Raw genomic sequence first — 25,781 nt, forward strand, 5'->3', positions numbered from 1 at the left:
GTGATAGGCCCAGCAGTGGGTGTGATTGATTGACTGGTAGCACCGTGTTTCCCTTTTCAAAGCACCTTCTTTGTGTTTTCATTAGTGGCTCTTACCACGTCCCCCTTAGAATCGAGGGTACGCATTTCTCCACAATCGCTTCAGCATTTATTGTTTACAGCATTGATGCTAATGGCCCTTCTGGCTGCTGTGAGCTGATAGGTTTTTGTAATTTGGGTTTGCATGTCTTTGAACATTCGTAAAACTCATCATTTTTCTCCGCCGTTTTCTTTTCCGTTAAAAAAAGGAAACAATTGGCAGTACAATATAACTCTTGAAATTGTCTTCTTTGAAGGTTGCCCTCTTTTGAATTATTTGGTCGATTTTCCACCCCAGCGTTTTTTTAGAGAGCAGGTGTCATTTCCCGAACTGCAAGTTTGGTGAATATTTAGTGACCTTTAGCAATGGGTTTAAAGCTGCTGTTGTGGGAAGCGGCCTCTAGGAGGCAGCATTTCCCCATTCCCAAATCTGGGGAGTAGGGCAGCAGAGCCTTTCTGGAAGTCGTGTTCCTAGGTTGTAAATTACATTGGAATGTGCGTGGCGAAACCCCCACAAGTTTATGTGTCATTATTTCTTCTTGGTTTTTAAAAGTGTTTTAATTGGGGTAAAGCTTAGAATATTGTTTGTCCTAGGTGTACACAATCTGGTTCATTTGTACATTATATATGTCTATTCAAGTACAGATCCTCTTCCCATGTAAAATGTTACAGAGGGTTCCGCAGACTTCCCTTGCTATATGGTTGGTCTTTTTGAGATATGTATATCATATGTGTTTGTATACATATAGTAACACTAATCTTAATTTATCCATTCCCCCCACCGGTCGTTTTAGATGAGCATAGTTTGTTTTCTAAATCTGTGAGTGTCTTTCTCTGTGGAAATATGTTCATTTGTGTCAGTTATTAGATAACGCCTATAAGTGCTATCATAGAACACAGGTCTTTTGCTTTCCAACTTACCTCATCTTTCGTGATTATCTCCAGACTCATTTGTGGTGCCTCAAAGAGCAATGGTTCATTGTCTTCCATGGCTCATATTCCATTGTGTACATGGACCACTTCTTCTTTATCCATTTACCTGTTGTTGGACATTTTGATTGCTTCACTGTCTTGGCTATTGTGAATAAGGCTGCACTGCAGCTTTTGCGGCCTGTGTCTTCTCGATTCTTGTCTTCTCAGGTGAGAGGTCCAATGGTGCGCCTGCTGGATTGAATAGTACCTCCATTTTTACTTTTAAACGCAGCTCCTTTCTGTTCTCATTATTGGCTGTTACCCCTTTACGTCTCACCAGCAGGCAGAGGGTACACAGTTCTCTAAAACCCCTTCAGCATTTATTGTTTGTAGACTTTTTGCTGATGGTCAGTCGACTGGTGTAAGTTGAAACTTTTTGTAGATTAGATTGCATGCGTCTAACACTCCCTGAGGTTGAGCTTTTATCCATTTTCCTTTTTTTTAAAAAGAGTGTGAGTAAAACTTAACTCTTCCTAATCTCTTCTTGAAACATTTGCCTGTTTTGAATTTTTTGCCCATTCCCTACTTCAGCACAAATATTTAGGGCAAGTGTCCTTTACAGCCCTGAGTCCTTGTGAATGTTAAGTGACCATTGGCTGTGACTTTAAAGCTGCTCTTGCAGGATACGGCCACAAGGTGGCAGCATTTCTCCTTTACCAAATTTGGTTACTAGGGAAACAGAGCCTTAATGGAAGTGGTGTTCTAGGTTGTATATTAGAATGGAATGTGCCAGGAAAAAGCCCTTTAACTTTATGTCTCATTACTTCTTGTTCATATTTGTAATTTACTTTTTATTTTTTATCCCAGCAAATTTGATTACAATGGTTTGTTTGTTCTAGGTGTGCAAGATGTGGTTCTTTCACACATATACGTGTATCTATTCTTCCTCGCATCCTTTGCCAATGTAGGTTATGACACAATGTTGAGCAGTCTTCTCCTGGTCTTCCGTACGTCTTTGGTGGTTATATATTTCACATGGTTTGTATATCTCTGTTAACCCCAATATGGTAATGTATCCAATCCTCATCCCTTTCTATTTGGTGAACCATAAGTTTTTTAATGAATCTGTGATTGCCTTTCTCTGTGGAAATATCTTCATTGGTATCAATTTTTAAGTAACTCCTGAAAGTGATATGATAGGATATGTGCCTTTTGCTTTCTCACTTACTACACGTGGCGTGATTACGTCTAGACTCATCTATGGTGCTGCAAATGGCATTGTTTCATTTTTTTCACTAGCGAATATTCCATCTGTACATGGAGGAGTTCTTCTTTGCCCACCCATCTGTTGGTGGTCTTTTTGGTTACTTCCATATCTTGGCTATTGTAATACTGGGCAATGCAGATTTGCCTGCCTGTGTCTTTCCAATTCTCTCTTCTTAGATTATAGGTGGAGGAGTGGGCCTGCTGGATCATATGGTAGCTCAATGTTGACCTTTTTAAGGCACCTCCATTCTGTTCTCATTCGTGGCCCTTTCCAACTTACGTCCCCCTTGAAGTTGAGGGTATGCATTTCTCCACAACACCTTCAGCATTTATTGTTTGTAGTTTTCTTGCTCATGGTTATTCTGACAAGTGTGAGCTGATACCTCTTTGTGGTTGAATTCGCATGTGCCTCATAATCCGTTGAAATTGAGCTTTAAGGCATGTCCTTTTTATTTTTCAAGCAGTGATTACCCCTTAGTTCTTCAAAGTGTTCTCTTAAAGTACGTGTCACCTTTTGAAATGTTTTGGCCGTTACCTCCCTGAAGACATTTTGAGGGCAGGTTTCATTTACAGTTCTGCAGTACTTGTTCCTATGAAATGACCATTAGCACAGGCTTTAAAACTGCTTTTGCAGCTAACTGCCAGAGGGCGGCAGCCTTTCTATGTTCCCCACCCTGGTAACTAGGGAAAAGCCCTTGCGGCCTGTGGTGTTTCTCGGTTATAAATTAGAGTGGAGTGTGCCCGGACAAACCCACACAAGCTGATGTCTCCTTAATTTTGTTGGATTTTTAAATTTAATTTTTATTTTTTATTGGAGTAATTTTCCACTGTGTACGTGGACCACTTCTTCTTTGTGCATTCCTCGGTTGATGGACATTTTCATTGCTTCCAAGTGTTGGCTATGGTAAATATTGTTGGAGTGCAGGATTGCCAGCCTGTGACTTTTTGATTCTCATTTTCTCAGGTGATAGGCCCAGCAGTGGGTGTGATTGATTGACTGGTAGCACCGTGTTTCCCTTTTCAAAGCACCCTCTTTGTGTTTTCATTAGTGGCTCTTACCACGTCCCCCTTAGACTCGAGGGTACGCATTTCTCCACAATCGCTTCAGCATTTATTGTTTACAGCATTTATGCTAATGGCCCTTCTGGCTGCTGTGAGCTGATAGGTTTTTGTAATTTGGGTTTGCATGTCTTTGAAAATTCGTAAAACTCATCATTTTTCTCCGCCGTTTTCTTTTCTGTTAAAAAAAGGAAACAATTGGCAGTACAATATAACTCTTGAAATTGTCTTCTTTGAAGGTTGCCCTCTTTTGAATTATTTGGTCGATTTTCCACCCCAGCGTTTTTTTAGAGAGCAGGTGCCATTTCCCGAACTGCAAGTTTGGTGAATATTTAGTGACCTTTAGCAATGGGTTTAAAGCTGCTGTTGTGGGAAGTGGCCTCAAGGAGGCAGCATTTCTCCATTCCCAAATCTGGGTAGTAGGGCAGCAGAGCCTTTCTGGAAGTCGTGTTCCTAGGTTGTAAATTACATTGGAATGTGCGTGGAGAAACCCCCACAAGTTTATGTGTCATTATTTCTTCTTGGTTTTTAAAAGTGTTTTAATTGGGGTAAAGCTTAGAATATTGTTTGTCCTAGGTGTACACAATCTGGTTCATTTGTACATTATATATGTCTATTCAAGTACAGATCCTCTTCCCATGTAAAATGTTAGAGGGTTCCGCAGACTTCCCTTGCTATATGGTTGGTCTTTTTGAGATATGTATATCATATGTGTTTGTATACATATAGTAACACTAATCTTAATTTATCCATTCCCCCCACCGGTCGTTTTAGATGAGCATAGTTTGTTTTCTAAATCAGAGTGTCTTTCTCTGTGGAGATATGTTCATTTGTGTCAGTTATTAGGTAACGCCTATAAGTGCTACCATAGAAAACAGGTCTTTTGCTTTCCAACTTACCTCATCTTTCGTGATTATCTCCAGACTCATTTGTGGTGCCTCAAAGAGCAATGGTTCATTGTCTTCCATGGCTAATATTCCATTGTGTACATGGACCACTTCTTCTTTATCCATTTACCTGTTTTTGGACATTTTGATTGCTTCACTGTCTTGGCTATTGTGAATAAGGCTGCACTGCAGCTTTTGCGGCCTGTGTCTTCTCGATTCTTGTCTTCTCAGGTGAGAGGTCCAATGGTGCGCCTGCTGGATTGAATAGTACCTCCATTTTTACTTTTAAACACAGCTCCATTCTGTTCTCATTATTGGCTGTTACCCCTTTACGTCTCACCAGCAGGCAGAGGGTACACAGTTCTCTAAAACCCCTTCAGCATTTATTGTTTGTAGACTTTTTGCTGATGGTCAGTCGACTGGTGTAAGTTGAAACTTTTTGTAGATTAGATTGCATGCGTCTAACACTCCCTGAGGTTGAGCTTTTATCCATTTTCCTTTTTTTTAAAAAGAGTGTGAGTAAAACTTAACTCTTCATAATCTCTTCTTGAAACATTTGCCTGTTTTGAATTTTTTGTCCATTCCCTACTTCAGCACAAATATTTAGGGCAAGTGTCCTTTACAGCCCTGAGTCCTTGTGAATGTTAAGTGACCATTAGCTGTGACTTTAAAGCTGCTCTTGCAGGAAACGGCCACTAGGTGGCAGCATTTCTCTTTTTCCAAATTTGGTTACTAGGGAAACAGAGCCTTAATGGAAGTGGTGTTCTAGGGTGTATATTAGAATGGAATGTGCCAGGAAAAAGCCCTTTAACTTTATGTCTCATTACTTCTTGTTCATATTTGTAATTTACTTTTTATTTTTTATCCCAGCAAATTTGATTACAATGGTTTGTTTGTTCTAGGTGTGCAAGATGTGGTTCTTTCACACATATACGTGTATCTATTCTTCCTCGCATCCTTTGCCAATGTAGGTTATGACACAATGTTGAGCAGTCTTCTCCTGGTCTTCCGTACGTCTTTGGTGGTTATATATTTCACATGGTTTGTATATCTCTGTTAACCCCAATATGGTAATGTATCCAATCCTCATCCCTTTCTATTTGGTGAACCATAAGTTTTTTAATGAATCTGTGATTGCCTTTCTCTGTGGAAATATCTTCATTGGTATCAATTTTTAAGTAACTCCTGAAAGTGATATGATAGGATATGTGCCTTTTGCTTTCTCACTTACTACACGTGGCGTGATTACGTCTAGACTCATCTATGGTGCTGCAAATGGCATTGTTTCTTTTTTTTCACTAGCGAATATTCCATCTGTAAATGGAGGAGTTCTTCTTTGCCCACCCATCTGTTGGTGGTCTTTTTGGTTACTTCCATATCTTGGCTATTGTAATACTGGGCAATGCAGATAAGCCTGCCTGTGTCTTTCCAATTCTCTCTTCTTAGATTATAGGTGGAGGAGTGGGCCTGCTGGATCATATGGTAGCTCAATGTTGACCTTTTTAAGGCACCTCCATTCTGTTCTCATTCGTGGCCCTTTCCAACTTACGTCCCCCTTGAAGTTGAGGGTATGCATTTCTCCACAACACCTTCAGCATTTATTGTTTGTAGTTTTCTTGCTCATGGTTATTCTGACAAGTGTGAGCTGATACCTCTTTGTGGTTGAATTCGCATGTGCCTCATAATCCGTTGAAATTGAGCTTTAAGGCATGTCCTTTTTATTTTTCAAGCAGTGATTACCCCTTAGTTCTTCAAAGTGTTCTCTTAAAGTACGTGTCACCTTTTGAAATGTTTTGGCCGTTACCTCCCTGAAGACATTTTGAGGGCAGGTTTCATTTACAGTTCTGCAGTACTTGTTCCTATGAAATGACCATTAGCACAGGCTTTAAAACTGCTTTTGCAGGTAACTGCCAGAGGGCGGCAGCCTTTCTATGTTCCCCACCCTGGTAACTAGGGAAAAGCCCTTGCGGCCTGTGGTGTTTCTCGGTTATAAATTAGAGTGGAGTGTGCCCGGACAAACCCACACAAGCTGATGTCTCCTTACTTTCGTTGGATTTTTAAATTTAATTTTTATTTTTTATTGGAGTAATTTTCCACTGTGTACGTGGACCACTTCTTCTTTGTGCATTCCTCGGTTGATGGACATTTTCATTGCTTCCAAGTGTTGGCTATGGTAAATATTGTTGGAGTGCAGGATTGCCAGCCTGTGACTTTTGGATTCTCATTTTCTCAGGTGATAGGCCCAGCAGTGGGTGTGATTGATTGACTGGTAGCACCGTGTTTCCCTTTTCAAAGCACCTTCTTTGTGTTTTCATTAGTGGCTCTTACCACGTCCCCCTTAGAATCGAGGGTACGCATTTCTCCACAATCGCTTCAGCATTTATTGTTTACAGCATTGATGCTAATGGCCCTTCTGGCTGCTGTGAGCTGATAGGTTTTTGTAATTTGGGTTTGCATGTCTTTGAACATTCGTAAAACTCATCATTTTTCTCCGCCGTTTTCTTTTCCGTTAAAAAAAGGAAACAATTGGCAGTACAATATAACTCTTGAAATTGTCTTCTTTGAAGGTTGCCCTCTTTTGAATTATTTCGTCGATTTTCCACCCCAGCGTTTTTTTCGAGAGCAGGTGTCATTTCCCGAACTGCAAGTTTGGTGAATATTTAGTGACCTTTAGCAATGGGTTTAAAGCTGCTGTTGTGGGAAGCGGCCTCTAGGAGGCAGCATTTCTCCATTCCCAAATCTGGGGAGTAGGGCAGCAGAGCCTTTCTGGAAGTCGTGTTCCTAGGTTGTAAATTACATTGGAATGTGCGTGGCGAAACCCCCACAAGTTTATGTGTCATTATTTCTTCTTGGTTTTTAAAAGTGTTTTAATTGGGGTAAAGCTTAGAATATTGTTTGTCCTAGGTGTACACAATCTGGTTCATTTGTACATTATATATGTCTATTCAAGTACAGATCCTCTTCCCATGTAAAATGTTACAGAGGGTTCCGCAGACTTCCCTTGCTATATGGTTGGTCTTTTTGAGATATGTATATCATATGTGTTTGTATACATATAGTAACACTAATCTTAATTTATCCATTCCCCCCACCGGTCGTTTTAGATGAGCATAGTTTGTTTTCTAAATCTGTGAGTGTCTTTCTCTGTGGAAATATGTTCATTTGTGTCAGTTATTAGATAACGCCTATAAGTGCTATCATAGAACAGAGGTCTTTTGCTTTCCAACTTACCTCATCTTTCGTGATTATCTCCAGACTCATTTGTGGTGCCTCAAAGAGCAATGGTTCATTGTCTTCCATGGCTCATATTCCATTGTGTACATGGACCACTTCTTCTTTATCCATTTACCTGTTGTTGGACATTTTGATTGCTTCACTGTCTTGGCTATTGTGAATAAGGCTGCACTGCAGCTTTTGCGGCCTGTGTCTTCTCGATTCTTGTCTTCTCAGGTGAGAGGTCCAATGGTGCGCCTGCTGGATTGAATAGTACCTCCATTTTTACTTTTAAACGCAGCTCCTTTCTGTTCTCATTATTGGCTGTTACCCCTTTACATCTCACCAGCAGGCAGAGGGTACACAGTTCTCTAAAACCCCTTCAGCATTTATTGTTTGTAGACTTTTTGCTGATGGTCAGTCGACTGGTGTAAGTTGAAACTTTTTGTAGATTAGATTGCATGCGTCTAACACTCCCTGAGGTTGAGCTTTTATCCATTTTCCTTTTTTTTAAAAAGAGTGTGAGTAAAACTTAACTCTTCCTAATCTCTTCTTGAAACATTTGCCTGTTTTGAATTTTTTGCCCATTCCCTACTTCAGCACAGATATTTAGGGCAAGTGTCCTTTACAGCCCTGAGTCCTTGTGAATGTTAAGTGACCATTAGCTGTGACTTTAAAGCTGCTCTTGCAGGAAACGGCCACTAGGTGGCAGCATTTCTCCTTTACCAAATTTGGTTACTAGGGAAACAGAGCCTTAATGGAAGTGGTGTTCTAGGTTGTATATTAGAATGGAATGTGCCAGGAAAAAGCCCTTTAACTTTATGTCTCATTACTTCTTGTTCATATTTGTAATTTACTTTTTATTTTTTATCCCAGCAAATTTGATTACAATGGTTTGTTTGTTCTAGGTGTGCAAGATGTGGTTCTTTCACACATATACATGTATCTATTCTTCCTCGCATCCTTTGCCAATGTAGGTTATGACACAATGTTGAGTAGTCTTCTCCTGGTCTTTTGTACGTCTTTGGGGGTTATATATTTCACATGGTTTGTATATCTCTGTTAACCCCAATATGGCAATGTATCCAATCCTCATCCCTTTCTATTTGGTGAACCATAAGTTTTTTAATGAATCTGTGATTGCCTTTCTCTGTGGAAATATCTTCATTGGTATCAATTTTTAAGTAACTCCTGAAAGTGATATGATAGGATATGTGCCTTTTGCTTTCTCACTTACTACACGTGGCGTGATTACGTCTAGACTCATCTATGGTGCTGCAAATGGCATTGTTTCATTTTTTTCACTAGCGAATATTCCATCTGTAAATGGAGGAGTTCTTCTTTGCCCACCCATCTGTTGGTGGTCTTTTTGGTTACTTCCATATCTTGGCTATTGTAATACTGGGCAATGCAGATTTGCCTGCCTGTGTCTTTCCAATTCTCTCTTCTTAGATTATAGGTGGAGGAGTGGGCCTGCTGGATCATATGGTAGCTCAATGTTGACCTTTTTAAGGCACCTCCATTCTGTTCTCATTCGTGGCCCTTTCCAACTTACGTCCCCCTTGAAGTTGAGGGTATGCATTTCTCCACAACACCTTCAGCATTTATTGTTTGTAGTTTTCTTGCTCATGGTTATTCTGACAAGTGTGAGCTGATACCTCTTTGTGGTTGAATTCGCATGTGCCTCATAATCCGTTGAAATTGAGCTTTAAGGCATGTCCTTTTTATTTTTCAAGCAGTGATTACCCCTTAGTTCTTCAAAGTGTTCTCTTAAAGTACGTGTCACCTTTTGAAATGTTTTGGCCGTTACCTCCCTGAAGACATTTTGAGGGCAGGTTTCATTTACAGTTCTGCAGTACTTGTTCCTATGAAATGACCATTAGCACAGGCTTTAAAACTGCTTTTGCAGGTAACTGCCAGAGGGCGGCAGCCTTTCTATGTTCCCCACCCTGGTAACTAGGGAAAAGCCCTTGCGGCCTGTGGTGTTTCTCGGTTATAAATTAGAGTGGAGTGTGCCCGGACAAACCCACACAAGCTGATGTCTCCTTACTTTCGTTGGATTTTTAAATTTAATTTTTATTTTTTATTGGAGTAATTTTCCACTGTGTACGTGGACCACTTCTTCTTTGTGCATTCCTCGGTTGATGGACATTTTCATTGCTTCCAAGTGTTGGCTATGGTAAATATTGTTGGAGTGCAGGATTGCCAGCCTGTGACTTTTGGATTCTCATTTTCTCAGGTGATAGGCCCAGCAGTGGGTGTGATTGATTGACTGGTAGCACCGTGTTTCCCTTTTCAAAGCACCTTCTTTGTGTTTTCATTAGTGGCTCTTACCACGTCCCCCTTAGAATCGAGGGTACGCATTTCTCCACAATCGCTTCAGCATTTATTGTTTACAGCATTGATGCTAATGGCCCTTCTGGCTGCTGTGAGCTGATAGGTTTTTGTAATTTGGGTTTGCATGTCTTTGAACATTCGTAAAACTCATCATTTTTCTCCGCCGTTTTCTTTTCCGTTAAAAAAAGGAAACAATTGGCAGTACAATATAACTCTTGAAATTGTCTTCTTTGAAGGTTGCCCTCTTTTGAATTATTTGGTCGATTTTCCACCCCAGCGTTTTTTTAGAGAGCAGGTGTCATTTCCCGAACTGCAAGTTTGGTGAATATTTAGTGACCTTTAGCAATGGGTTTAAAGCTGCTGTTGTGGGAAGCGGCCTCTAGGAGGCAGCATTTCCCCATTCCCAAATCTGGGGAGTAGGGCAGCAGAGCCTTTCTGGAAGTCGTGTTCCTAGGTTGTAAATTACATTGGAATGTGCGTGGCGAAACCCCCACAAGTTTATGTGTCATTATTTCTTCTTGGTTTTTAAAAGTGTTTTAATTGGGGTAAAGCTTAGAATATTGTTTGTCCTAGGTGTACACAATCTGGTTCATTTGTACATTATATATGTCTATTCAAGTACAGATCCTCTTCCCATGTAAAATGTTACAGAGGGTTCCGCAGACTTCCCTTGCTATATGGTTGGTCTTTTTGAGATATGTATATCATATGTGTTTGTATACATATAGTAACACTAATCTTAATTTATCCATTCCCCCCACCGGTCGTTTTAGATGAGCATAGTTTGTTTTCTAAATCTGTGAGTGTCTTTCTCTGTGGAAATATGTTCATTTGTGTCAGTTATTAGATAACGCCTATAAGTGCTATCATAGAACACAGGTCTTTTGCTTTCCAACTTACCTCATCTTTCGTGATTATCTCCAGACTCATTTGTGGTGCCTCAAAGAGCAATGGTTCATTGTCTTCCATGGCTCATATTCCATTGTGTACATGGACCACTTCTTCTTTATCCATTTACCTGTTGTTGGACATTTTGATTGCTTCACTGTCTTGGCTATTGTGAATAAGGCTGCACTGCAGCTTTTGCGGCCTGTGTCTTCTCGATTCTTGTCTTCTCAGGTGAGAGGTCCAATGGTGCGCCTGCTGGATTGAATAGTACCTCCATTTTTACTTTTAAACACAGCTCCTTTCTGTTCTCATTATTGGCTGTTACCCCTTTACGTCTCACCAGCAGGCAGAGGGTACACAGTTCTCTAAAACCCCTTCAGCATTTATTGTTTGTAGACTTTTTGCTGATGGTCAGTCGACTGGTGTAAGTTGAAACTTTTTGTAGATTAGATTGCATGCGTATAACACTCCCTGAGGTTGAGCTTTTATCCATTTTCCTTTTTTTTAAAAAGAGTGTGAGTAAAACTTAACTCTTCCTAATCTCTTCTTGAAACATTTGCCTGTTTTGAATTTTTTGCCCATTCCCTACTTCAGCACAAATATTTAGGGCAAGTGTCCTTTACAGCCCTGAGTCCTTGTGAATGTTAAGTGACCATTGGCTGTGACTTTAAAGCTGCTCTTGCAGGATACGGCCACAAGGTGGCAGCATTTCTCCTTTACCAAATTTGGTTACTAGGGAAACAGAGCCTTAATGGAAGTGGTGTTCTAGGTTGTATATTAGAATGGAATGTGCCAGGAAAAAGCCCTTTAACTTTATGTCTCATTACTTCTTGTTCATATTTGTAACTTACTTTTTATTTTTTATCCCAGCAAATTTGATTACAATGGTTTGTTTGTTCTAGGTGTGCAAGATGTGGTTCTTTCACACATATACGTGTATCTATTCTTCCTCGCATCCTTTGCCAATGTAGGTTATGACACAATGTTGAGCAGTCTTCTCCTGGTCTTCCGTACGTCTTTGGTGGTTATATATTTCACATGGTTTGTATATCTCTGTTAACCCCAATATGGTAATGTATCCAATCCTCATCCCTTTCTATTTGGTGAACCATAAGTTTTTTAATGAATCTGTGATTGCCTTTCTCTGTGGAAATATCTTCATTGGTATCAATTTTTAAGTAACTCCTGAAAGTGATATGATAGGATATGTGCCTTTTGCTTTCTCACTTACTACACGTGGCGTGATTACGTCTAGACTCATCTATGGTGCTGCAAATGGCATTGTTTCTTTTTTTTCACTAGCGAATATTCCATCTGTAAATGGAGGAGTTCTTCTTTGCCCACCCATCTGTTGGTGGTCTTTTTGGTGACTTCCATATCTTGGCTATTGTAATACTGGGCAATGCAGATTTGCCTGCCTGTGTCTTTCCAATTCTCTCTTCTTAGATTATAGGTGGAGGAGTGGGCCTGCTGGATCATATGGTAGCTCAATGTTGACCTTTTTAAGGCACCTCCATTCTGTTCTCATTCGTGGCCCTTTCCAACTTACGTCCCCCTTGAAGTTGAGGGTATGCATTTCTCCACAACACCTTCAGCATTTATTGTTTGTAGTTTTCTTGCTCATGGTTATTCTGACAAGTGTGAGCTGATACCTCTTTGTGGTTGAATTCGCATGTGCCTCATAATCCGTTGAAATTGAGCTTTAAGGCATGTCCTTTTTATTTTTCAAGCAGTGATTACCCCTTAGTTCTTCAAAGTGTTCTCTTAAAGTACGTGTCACCTTTTGAAATGTTTTGGCCGTTACCTCCCTGAAGACATTTTGAGGGCAGGTTTCATTTACAGTTCTGCAGTACTTGTTCCTATGAAATGACCATTAGCACAGGCTTTAAAACTGCTTTTGCAGGTAACTGCCAGAGGGCGGCAGCCTTTCTATGTTCCCCACCCTGGTAACTAGGGAAAAGCCCTTGCGGCCTGTGGTGTTTCTCGGTTATAAATTAGAGTGGAGTGTGCCCGGACAAACCCACACAAGCTGATGTCTCCTTACTTTCGTTGGATTTTTAAATTTAATTTTTATTTTTTATTGGAGTAATTTTCCACTGTGTACGTGGACCACTTCTTCTTTGTGCATTCCTCAATTGATGGACATTTTCATTGCTTCCAAGTGTTGGCTATGGTAAATATTGTTGGAGTGCAGGATTGCCAGCCTGTGACTTTTGGATTCTCATTTTCTCAGGTGATAGGCCCAGCAGTGGGTGTGATTGATTGACTGGTAGCACCGTGTTTCCCTTTTCAAAGCACCTTCTTTGTGTTTTCATTAGTGGCTCTTACCACGTCCCCCTTAGAATCGAGGGTACGCATTTCTCCACAATCGCTTCAGCATTTATTGTTTACAGCATTGATGCTAATGGCCCTTCTGGCTGCTGTGAGCTGATAGGTTTTTGTAATTTGGGTTTGCATGTCTTTGAACATTCGTAAAACTCATCATTTTTCTCCGCCGTTTTCTTTTCCGTTAAAAAAAGGAAACAATTGGCAGTACAATATAACTCTTGAAATTGTCTTCTTTGAAGGTTGCCCTCTTTTGAATTATTTGGTCGATTTTCCACCCCAGCGTTTTTTTAGAGAGCAGGTGTCATTTCCCGAACTGCAAGTTTGGTGAATATTTAGTGACCTTTAGCAATGGGTTTAAAGCTGCTGTTGTGGGAAGCGGCCTCTAGGAGGCAGCATTTCCCCATTCCCAAATCTGGGGAGTAGGGCAGCAGAGCCTTTCTGGAAGTCGTGTTCCTAGGTTGTAAATTACATTGGAATGTGCGTGGCGAAACCCCCACAAGTTTATGTGTCATTATTTCTTCTTGGTTTTTAAAAGTGTTTTAATTGGGGTAAAGCTTAGAATATTGTTTGTCCTAGGTGTACACAATCTGGTTCATTTGTACATTATATATGTCTATTCAAGTACAGATCCTCTTCCCATGTAAAATGTTACAGAGGGTTCCGCAGACTTCCCTTGCTATATGGTTGGTCTTTTTGAGATATGTATATCATATGTGTTTGTATACATATAGTAACACTAATCTTAATTTATCCATTCCCCCCACCGGTCGTTTTAGATGAGCATAGTTTGTTTTCTAAATCTGTGAGTGTCTTTCTCTGTGGAAATATGTTCATTTGTGTCAGTTATTAGATAACGCCTATAAGTGCTATCATAGAACACAGGTCTTTTGCTTTCCAACTTACCTCATCTTTCGTGATTATCTCCAGACTCATTTGTGGTGCCTCAAAGAGCAATGGTTCATTGTCTTCCATGGCTCATATTCCATTGTGTACATGGACCACTTCTTCTTTATCCATTTACCTGTTGTTGGACATTTTGATTGCTTCACTGTCTTGGCTATTGTGAATAAGGCTGCACTGCAGCTTTTGCGGCCTGTGTCTTCTCGATTCTTGTCTTCTCAGGTGAGAGGTCCAATGGTGCGCCTGCTGGATTGAATAGTACCTCCATTTTTACTTTTAAACACAGCTCCTTTCTGTTCTCATTATTGGCTGTTACCCCTTTACGTCTCACCAGCAGGCAGAGGGTACACAGTTCTCTAAAACCCCTTCAGCATTTATTGTTTGTAGACTTTTTGCTGATGGTCAGTCGACTGGTGTAAGTTGAAACTTTTTGTAGATTAGATTGCATGCGTATAACACTCCCTGAGGTTGAGCTTTTATCCATTTTCCTTTTTTTTAAAAAGAGTGTGAGTAAAACTTAACTCTTCCTAATCTCTTCTTGAAACATTTGCCTGTTTTGAATTTTTTGCCCATTCCCTACTTCAGCACAAATATTTAGGGCAAGTGTCCTTTACAGCCCTGAGTCCTTGTGAATGTTAAGTGACCATTGGCTGTGACTTTAAAGCTGCTCTTGCAGGATACGGCCACAAGGTGGCAGCATTTCTCCTTTACCAAATTTGGTTACTAGGGAAACAGAGCCTTAATGGAAGTGGTGTTCTAGGTTGTATATTAGAATGGAATGTGCCAGGAAAAAGCCCTTTAACTTTATGTCTCATTACTTCTTGTTCATATTTGTAACTTACTTTTTATTTTTTATCCCAGCAAATTTGATTACAATGGTTTGTTTGTTCTAGGTGTGCAAGATGTGGTTCTTTCACACATATACGTGTATCTATTCTTCCTCGCATCCTTTGCCAATGTAGGTTATGACACAATGTTGAGCAGTCTTCTCCTGGTCTTCCGTACGTCTTTGGTGGTTATATATTTCACATGGTTTGTATATCTCTGTTAACCCCAATATGGTAATGTATCCAATCCTCATCCCTTTCTATTTGGTGAACCATAAGTTTTTTAATGAATCTGTGATTGCCTTTCTCTGTGGAAATATCTTCATTGGTATCAATTTTTAAGTAACTCCTGAAAGTGATATGATAGGATATGTGCCTTTTGCTTTCTCACTTACTACACGTGGCGTGATTACGTCTAGACTCATCTATGGTGCTGCAAATGGCATTGTTTCTTTTTTTTCACTAGCGAATATTCCATCTGTAAATGGAGGAGTTCTTCTTTGCCCACCCATCTGTTGGTGGTCTTTTTGGTTACTTCCATATCTTGGCTATTGTAATACTGGGCAATGCAGATTTGCCTGCCTGTGTCTTTCCAATTCTCTCTTCTTAGATTATAGGTGGAGGAGTGGGCCTGCTGGATCATATGGTAGCTCAATGTTGACCTTTTTAAGGCACCTCCATTCTGTTCTCATTCGTGGCCCTTTCCAACTTACGTCCCCCTTGAAGTTGAGGGTATGCATTTCTCCACAACACCTTCAGCATTTATTGTTTGTAGTTTTCTTGCTCATGGTTATTCTGACAAGTGTGAGCTGATACCTCTTTGTGGTTGAATTCGCATGTGCCTCATAATCCGTTGAAATTGAGCTTTAAGGCATGTCCTTTTTATTTTTCAAGCAGTGATTACCCCTTAGTTCTTCAAAGTGTTCTCTTAAAGTACGTGTCACCTTTTGAAATGTTTTGGCCGTTACCTCCCTGAAGACATTTTGAGGGCAGGTTTCATTTACAGTTCTGCAGTACTTGTTCCTATGAAATGACCATTAGCACAGGCTTTAAAACTGCTTTTGCAGGTAACTGCCAGAGGGCGGCAGCCTTTCTATGTTCCCCACCCTGGTAACTAGGGAAAAGCCCTTGCGGCCTGTGGTGTTTCTCGGTTATAAATTAGAGTGGAGTGTGCCTGGACAAACCCACACAAGCTGATGTCTCCTTACTTTCGTTGGATTTTTAAATTTAATTTTTATTTTTTATTGGAGTAATTTTCCACTGTGTACGTGGACCACTTCTTCTTTGTGCATTCCTCGGTTGATGGACATTTTCATTGCTTCCAAGTGTTGGCTATGGTAAATATTGTTGGAGTGCAGGATTGCCAGCCTGTGACTTTTGGATTCTCATTTTCTCAGGTGATAGGCCCAGCAGTGGGTGTGATTGATTGACTGGTAGCACCGTGTTTCCCTTTTCAAAGCACCTTCTTTGTGTTTTCATTAGTGGCTCTTACCACGTCCCCCTTAGAATTGAGGGTACGCAGTTCTCCACAATCGCTTCAGCATTTATTGTTTACAGCATTGATGCTAATGGCCCTTCTGGCTGCTGTGAGCTGATAGGTTTTTGTAATTTGGGTTTGCATGTCTTTGAACATTCGTAAAACTCATCATTTTTCTCCGCCGTTTTCTTTTCCGTTAAAAAAAGGAAACAATTGGCAGTACAATATAACTCTTGAAATTGTCTTCTTTGAAGGTTGCCCTCTTTTGAATTATTTGGTCGATTTTCCACCCCAGCGTTTTTTTAGAGAGCAGGTGTCATTTCCCGAACTGCAAGTTTGGTGAATATTTAGTGACCTTTAGCAATGGGTTTAAAGCTGCTGTTGTGGGAAGCGGCCTCTAGGAGGCAGCATTTCCCCATTCCCAAATCTGGGGAGTAGGGCAGCAGAGCCTTTCTGGAAGTCGTGTTCCTAGGTTGTAAATTACATTGGAATGTGCGTGGCGAAACCCCCACAAGTTTATGTGTCATTATTTCTTCTTGGTTTTTAAAAGTGTTTTAATTGGGGTAAAGCTTAGAATATTGTTTGTCCTAGGTGTACACAATCTGGTTCATTTGTACATTATATATGTCTATTCAAGTACAGATCCTCTTCCCATGTAAAATGTTACAGAGGGTTCCGCAGACTTCCCTTGCTATATGGTTGGTCTTTTTGAGATATGTATATCATATGTGTTTGTATACATATAGTAACACTAATCTTAATTTATCCATTCCCCCCACCGGTCGTTTTAGATGAGCATAGTTTGTTTTCTAAATCTGTGAGTGTCTTTCTCTGTGGAAATATGTTCATTTGTGTCAGTTATTAGATAACGCCTATAAGTGCTATCATAGAACACAGGTCTTTTGCTTTCCAACTTACCTCATCTTTCGTGATTATCTCCAGACTCATTTGTGGTGCCTCAAAGAGCAATGGTTCATTGTCTTCCATGGCTCATATTCCATTGTGTACATGGACCACTTCTTCTTTATCCATTTACCTGTTGTTGGACATTTTGATTGCTTCACTGTCTTGGCTATTGTGAATAAGGCTGCACTGCAGCTTTTGCGGCCTGTGTCTTCTCGATTCTTGTCTTCTCAGGTGAGAGGTCCAATGGTGCGCCTGCTGGATTGAATAGTACCTCCATTTTTACTTTTAAACACAGCTCCTTTCTGTTCTCATTATTGGCTGTTACCCCTTTACGTCTCACCAGCAGGCAGAGGGTACACAGTTCTCTAAAACCCCTTCAGCATTTATTGTTTGTAGACTTTTTGCTGATGGTCAGTCGACTGGTGTAAGTTGAAACTTTTTGTAGATTAGATTGCATGCGTATAACACTCCCTGAGGTTGAGCTTTTATCCATTTTCCTTTTTTTTAAAAAGAGTGTGAGTAAAACTTAACTCTTCCTAATCTCTTCTTGAAACATTTGCCTGTTTTGAATTTTTTGCCCATTCCCTACTTCAGCACAAATATTTAGGGCAAGTGTCCTTTACAGCCCTGAGTCCTTGTGAATGTTAAGTGACCATTGGCTGTGACTTTAAAGCTGCTCTTGCAGGATACGGCCACAAGGTGGCAGCATTTCTCCTTTACCAAATTTGGTTACTAGGGAAACAGAGCCTTAATGGAAGTGGTGTTCTAGGTTGTATATTAGAATGGAATGTGCCAGGAAAAAGCCCTTTAACTTTATGTCTCATTACTTCTTGTTCATATTTGTAACTTACTTTTTATTTTTTATCCCAGCAAATTTGATTACAATGGTTTGTTTGTTCTAGGTGTGCAAGATGTGGTTCTTTCACACATATACGTGTATCTATTCTTCCTCGCATCCTTTGCCAATGTAGGTTATGACACAATGTTGAGCAGTCTTCTCCTGGTCTTCCGTACGTCTTTGGTGGTTATATATTTCACATGGTTTGTATATCTCTGTTAACCCCAATATGGTAATGTATCCAATCCTCATCCCTTTCTATTTGGTGAACCATAAGTTTTTTAATGAATCTGTGATTGCCTTTCTCTGTGGAAATATCTTCATTGGTATCAATTTTTAAGTAACTCCTGAAAGTGATATGATAGGATATGTGCCTTTTGCTTTCTCACTTACTACACGTGGCGTGATTACGTCTAGACTCATCTATGGTGCTGCAAATGGCATTGTTTCTTTTTTTTCACTAGCGAATATTCCATCTGTAAATGGAGGAGTTCTTCTTTGCCCACCCATCTGTTGGTGGTCTTTTTGGTTACTTCCATATCTTGGCTATTGTAATACTGGGCAATGCAGATTTGCCTGCCTGTGTCTTTCCAATTCTCTCTTCTTAGATTATAGGTGGAGGAGTGGGCCTGCTGGATCATATGGTAGCTCAATGTTGACCTTTTTAAGGCACCTCCATTCTGTTCTCATTCGTGGCCCTTTCCAACTTACGTCCCCCTTGAAGTTGAGGGTATGCATTTCTCCACAACACCTTCAGCATTTATTGTTTGTAGTTTTCTTGCTCATGGTTATTCTGACAAGTGTGAGCTGATACCTCTTTGTGGTTGAATTCGCATGTGCCTCATAATCCGTTGAAATTGAGCTTTAAGGCATGTCCTTTTTATTTTTCAAGCAGTGATTACCCCTTAGTTCTTCAAAGTGTTCTCTTAAAGTACGTGTCACCTTTTGAAATGTTTTGGCCGTTACCTCCCTGAAGACATTTTGAGGGCAGGTTTCATTTACAGTTCTGCAGTACTTGTTCCTATGAAATGACCATTAGCACAGGCTTTAAAACTGCTTTTGCAGGTAACTGCCAGAGGGCGGCAGCCTTTCTATGTTCCCCACCCTGGTAACTAGGGAAAAGCCCTTGCGGCCTGTGGTGTTTCTCGGTTATAAATTAGAGTGGAGTGTGCCTGGACAAACCCACACAAGCTGATGTCTCCTTACTTTCGTTGGATTTTTAAATTTAATTTTTATTTTTTATTGGAGTAATTTTCCACTGTGTACGTGGACCACTTCTTCTTTGTGCATTCCTCGGTTGATGGACATTTTCATTGCTTCCAAGTGTTGGCTATGGTAAATATTGTTGGAGTGCAGGATTGCCAGCCTGTGACTTTTGGATTCTCATTTTCTCAGGTGATAGGCCCAGCAGTGGGTGTGATTGATTGACTGGTAGCACCGTGTTTCCCTTTTCAAAGCACCTTCTTTGTGTTTTCATTAGTGGCTCTTACCACGTCCCCCTTAGAATTGAGGGTACGCATTTCTCCACAATCGCTTCAGCATTTATTGTTTACAGCATTGATGCTAATGGCCCTTCTGGCTGCTGTGAGCTGATAGGTTTTTGTAATTTGGGTTTGCATGTCTTTGAACATTCGTAAAACTCATCATTTTTCTCCGCCGTTTTCTTTTCCGTTAAAAAAAGGAAACAATTGGCAGTACAATATAACTCTTGAAATTGTCTTCTTTGAAGGTTGCCCTCTTTTGAATTATTTGGTCGATTTTCCACCCCAGCGTTTTTTTAGAGAGCAGGTGTCATTTCCCGAACTGCAAGTTTGGTGAATATTTAGTGACCTTTAGCAATGGGTTTAAAGCTGCTGTTGTGGGAAGCGGCCTCTAGGAGGCAGCATTTCCCCATTCCCAAATCTGGGGAGTAGGGCAGCAGAGCCTTTCTGGAAGTCGTGTTCCTAGGTTGTAAATTACATTGGAATGTGCGTGGCGAAACCCCCACAAGTTTATGTGTCATTATTTCTTCTTGGTTTTTAAAAGTGTTTTAATTGGGGTAAAGCTTAGAATATTGTTTGTCCTAGGTGTACACAATCTGGTTCATTTGTACATTATATATGTCTATTCAAGTACAGATCCTCTTCCCATGTAAAATGTTACAGAGGGTTCCGCAGACTTCCCTTGCTATATGGTTGGTCTTTTTGAGATATGTATATCATATGTGTTTGTATACATATAGTAACACTAATCTTAATTTATCCATTCCCCCCACCGGTCGTTTTAGATGAGCATAGTTTGTTTTCTAAATCTGTGAGTGTCTTTCTCTGTGGAAATATGTTCATTTGTGTCAGTTATTAGATAACGCCTATAAGTGCTATCATAGAACACAGGTCTTTTGCTTTCCAACTTACCTCATCTTTCGTGATTATCTCCAGACTCATTTGTGGTGCCTCAAAGAGCAATGGTTCATTGTCTTCCATGGCTCATATTCCATTGTGTACATGGACCACTTCTTCTTTATCCATTTACCTGTTGTTGGACATTTTGATTGCTTCACTGTCTTGGCTATTGTGAATAAGGCTGCACTGCAGCTTTTGCGGCCTGTGTCTTCTCGATTCTTGTCTTCTCAGGTGAGAGGTCCAATGGTGCGCCTGCTGGATTGAATAGTACCTCCATTTTTACTTTTAAACACAGCTCCTTTCTGTTCTCATTATTGGCTGTTACCCCTTTACGTCTCACCAGCAGGCAGAGGGTACACAGTTCTCTAAAACCCCTTCAGCATTTATTGTTTGTAGACTTTTTGCTGATGGTCAGTCGACTGGTGTAAGTTGAAACTTTTTGTAGATTAGATTGCATGCGTCTAACACTCCCTGAGGTTGAGCTTTTATCCATTTTCCTTTTTTTTAAAAAGAGTGTGAGTAAAACTTAACTCTTCCTAATCTCTTCTTGAAACATTTGCCTGTTTTGAATTTTTTGCCCATTCCCTACTTCAGCACAAATATTTAGGGCAAGTGTCCTTTACAGCCCTGAGTCCTTGTGAATGTTAAGTGACCATTGGCTGTGACTTTAAAGCTGCTCTTGCAGGATACGGCCACAAGGTGGCAGCATTTCTCCTTTACCAAATTTGGTTACTAGGGAAACAGAGCCTTAATGGAAGTGGTGTTCTAGGTTGTATATTAGAATGGAATGTGCCAGGAAAAAGCCCTTTAACTTTATGTCTCATTACTTCTTGTTCATATTTGTAACTTACTTTTTATTTTTTATCCCAGCAAATTTGATTACAATGGTTTGTTTGTTCTAGGTGTGCAAGATGTGGTTCTTTCACACATATACGTGTATCTATTCTTCCTCGCATCCTTTGCCAATGTAGGTTATGACACAATGTTGAGCAGTCTTCTCCTGGTCTTCCGTACGTCTTTGGTGGTTATATATTTCACATGGTTTGTATATCTCTGTTAACCCCAATATGGTAATGTATCCAATCCTCATCCCTTTCTATTTGGTGAACCATAAGTTTTTTAATGAATCTGTGATTGCCTTTCTCTGTGGAAATATCTTCATTGGTATCAATTTTTAAGTAACTCCTGAAAGTGATATGATAGGATATGTGCCTTTTGCTTTCTCACTTACTACACGTGGCGTGATTACGTCTAGACTCATCTATGGTGCTGCAAATGGCATTGTTTCTTTTTTTTCACTAGGGAATATTCCATCTGTAAATGGAGGAGTTCTTCTTTGCCCACCCATCTGTTGGTGGTCTTTTTGGTGACTTCCATATCTTGGCTATTGTAATACTGGGCAATGCAGATTTGCCTGCCTGTGTCTTTCCAATTCTCTCTTCTTAGATTATAGGTGGAGGAGTGGGCCTGCTGGATCATATGGTAGCTCAATGTTGACCTTTTTAAGGCACCTCCATTCTGTTCTCATTCGTGGCCCTTTCCAACTTACGTCCCCCTTGAAGTTGAGGGTATGCATTTCTCCACAACACCTTCAGCATTTATTGTTTGTAGTTTTCTTGCTCATGGTTATTCTGACAAGTGTGAGCTGATACCTCTTTGTGGTTGAATTCGCATGTGCCTCATAATCCGTTGAAATTGAGCTTTAAGGCATGTCCTTTTTATTTTTCAAGCAGTGATTACCCCTTAGTTCTTCAAAGTGTTCTCTTAAAGTACGTGTCACCTTTTGAAATGTTTTGGCCGTTACCTCCCTGAAGACATTTTGAGGGCAGGTTTCATTTACAGTTCTGCAGTACTTGTTCCTATGAAATGACCATTAGCACAGGCTTTAAAACTGCTTTTGCAGGTAACTGCCAGAGGGCGGCAGCCTTTCTATGTTCCCCACCCTGGTAACTAGGGAAAAGCCCTTGCGGCCTGTGGTGTTTCTCGGTTATAAATTAGAGTGGAGTGTGCCCGGACAAACCCACACAAGCTGATGTCTCCTTACTTTCGTTGGATTTTTAAATTTAATTTTTATTTTTTATTGGAGTAATTTTCCACTGTGTACGTGGACCACTTCTTCTTTGTGCATTCCTCGGTTGATGGACATTTTCATTGCTTCCAAGTGTTGGCTATGGTAAATATTGTTGGAGTGCAGGATTGCCAGCCTGTGACTTTTGGATTCTCATTTTCTCAGGTGATAGGCCCAGCAGTGGGTGTGATTGATTGACTGGTAGCACCGTGTTTCCCTTTTCAAAGCACCTTCTTTGTGTTTTCATTAGTGGCTCTTACCACGTCCCCCTTAGAATCGAGGGTACGCATTTCTCCACAATCGCTTCAGCATTTATTGTTTACAGCATTGATGCTAATGGCCCTTCTGGCTGCTGTGAGCTGATAGGTTTTTGTAATTTGGGTTTGCATGTCTTTGAACATTCGTAAAACTCATCATTTTTCTCCGCCGTTTTCTTTTCCGTTAAAAAAAGGAAACAATTGGCAGTACAATATAACTCTTGAAATTGTCTTCTTTGAAGGTTGCCCTCTTTTGAATTATTTGGTCGATTTTCCACCCCAGCGTTTTTTTAGAGAGCAGGTGTCATTTCCCGAACTGCAAGTTTGGTGAATATTTAGTGACCTTTAGCAATGGGTTTAAAGCTGCTGTTGTGGGAAGCGGCCTCTAGGAGGCAGCATTTCCCCATTCCCAAATCTGGGGAGTAGGGCAGCAGAGCCTTTCTGGAAGTCGTGTTCCTAGGTTGTAAATTACATTGGAATGTGCGTGGCGAAACCCCCACAAGTTTATGTGTCATTATTTCTTCTTGGTTTTTAAAAGTGTTTTAATTGGGGTAAAGCTTAGAATATTGTTTGTCCTAGGTGTACACAATCTGGTTCATTTGTACATTATATATGTCTATTCAAGTACAGATCCTCTTCCCATGTAAAATGTTACAGAGGGTTCCGCAGACTTCCCTTGCTATATGGTTGGTCTTTTTGAGATATGTATATCATATGTGTTTGTATACATATAGTAACACTAATCTTAATTTATCCATTCCCCCCACCGGTCGTTTTAGATGAGCATAGTTTGTTTTCTAAATCTGTGAGTGTCTTTCTCTGTGGAAATATGTTCATTTGTGTCAGTTATTAGATAACGCCTATAAGTGCTATCATAGAACAGAGGTCTTTTGCTTTCCAACTTACCTCATCTTTCGTGATTATCTCCAGACTCATTTGTGGTGCCTCAAAGAGCAATGGTTCATTGTCTTCCATGGCTCATATTCCATTGTGTACATGGACCACTTCTTCTTTATCCATTTACCTGTTGTTGGACATTTTGATTGCTTCACTGTCTTGGCTATTGTGAATAAGGCTGCACTGCAGCTTTTGCGGCCTGTGTCTTCTCGATTCTTGTCTTCTCAGGTGAGAGGTCCAATGGTGCGCCTGCTGGATTGAATAGTACCTCCATTTTTACTTTTAAACACAGCTCCTTTCTGTTCTCATTATTGGCTGTTACCCCTTTACGTCTCACCAGCAGGCAGAGGGTACACAGTTCTCTAAAACCCCTTCAGCATTTATTGTTTGTAGACTTTTTGCTGATGGTCAGTCGACTGGTGTAAGTTGAAACTTTTTGTAGATTAGATTGCATGCGTCTAACACTCCCTGAGGTTGAGCTTTTATCCATTTTCCTTTTTTTTAAAAAGAGTGTGAGTAAAACTTAACTCTTCCTAATCTCTTCTTGAAACATTTGCCTGTTTTGAATTTTTTGCCCATTCCCTACTTCAGCACAAATATTTAGGGCAAGTGTCCTTTACAGCCCTGAGTCCTTGTGAATGTTAAGTGACCATTGGCTGTGACTTTAAAGCTGCTCTTGCAGGATACGGCCACAAGGTGGCAGCATTTCTCCTTTACCAAATTTGGTTACTAGGGAAACAGAGCCTTAATGGAAGTGGTGTTCTAGGTTGTATATTAGAATGGAATGTGCCAGGAAAAAGCCCTTTAACTTTATGTCTCATTACTTCTTGTTCATATTTGTAATTTACTTTTTATTTTTTATCCCAGCAAATTTGATTACAATGGTTTGTTTGTTCTACAACGGTGTGCAAGATGTGGTTCTTTCACACATATACGTGTATCTATTCTTCCTCGCATCCTTTGCCAATGTAGGTTATGACACAATGTTGAGCAGTCTTCTCCTGGTCTTCCGTACGTCTTTGGTGGTTATATATTTCACATGGTTTGTATATCTCTGTTAACCCCAATATGGTAATGTATCCAATCCTCATCCCTTTCTATTTGGTGAACCATAAGTTTTTTAATGAATCTGTGATTGCCTTTCTCTGTGGAAATATCTTCATTGGTATCAATTTTTAAGTAACTCCTGAAAGTGATATGATAGGATATGTGCCTTTTGCTTTCTCACTTACTACACTTGGCGTGATTACGTCTAGACTCATCTATGGTGCTGCAAATGGCATTGTTTCATTTTTTTCACTAGGGAATATTCCATCTGTAAATGGAGGAGTTCTTCTTTGCCCACCCATCTGTTGGTGGTCTTTTTGGTGACTTCCATATCTTGGCTATTGTAATACTGGGCAATGCAGATTTGCCTGCCTGTGTCTTTCCAATTCTCTCTTCTTAGATTATAGGTGGAGGAGTGGGCCTGCTGGATCATAAGGTAGCTCAATGTTGACCTTTTTAAGGCACCTCCATTCTGTTCTCATTCGTGGCCCTTTCCAACTTACGTCCCCCTTGAAGTTGAGGGTATGCATTTCTCCACAACACCTTCAGCATTTATTGTTTGTAGTTTTCTTGCTCATGGTTATTCTGACAAGTGTGAGCTGATACCTCTTTGTGGTTGAATTCGCATGTGCCTCATAATCCGCTGAAATTGAGCTTTAAGGCATGTCCTTTTTATTTTTCAAGCAGTGATTACCCCTTAGTTCTTCAAAGTGTTCTCTTAAAGTACGTGTCACCTTTTGAAATGTTTTGGCCGTTACCTCCCTGAAGACATTTTGAGGGCAGGTTTCATTTACAGTTCTGCAGTACTTGTTCCTATGAAATGACCATTAGCACAGGCTTTAAAACTGCTTTTGCAGGTAACTGCCAGAGGGCGGCAGCCTTTCTATGTTCCCCACCCTGGTAACTAGGGAAAAGCCCTTGCGGCCTGTGGTGTTTCTCGGTTATAAATTAGAGTGGAGTGTGCCCGGACAAACCCACACAAGCTGATGTCTCCTTACTTTCGTTGGATTTTTAAATTTAATTTTTATTTTTTATTGGAGTAATTTTCCACTGTGTACGTGGACCACTTCTTCTTTGTGCATTCCTCGGTTGATGGACATTTTCATTGCTTCCAAGTGTTGGCTATGGTAAATATTGTTGGAGTGCAGGATTGCCAGCCTGTGACTTTTGGATTCTCATTTTCTCAGGTGATAGGCCCAGCAGTGGGTGTGATTGA

Source organism: Balaenoptera borealis (genome assembly GCF_965194805.1).
Source record: "Balaenoptera borealis genome assembly, chromosome: 9".
Lineage (NCBI taxonomy): Eukaryota > Metazoa > Chordata > Mammalia > Artiodactyla > Balaenopteridae > Balaenoptera > Balaenoptera borealis.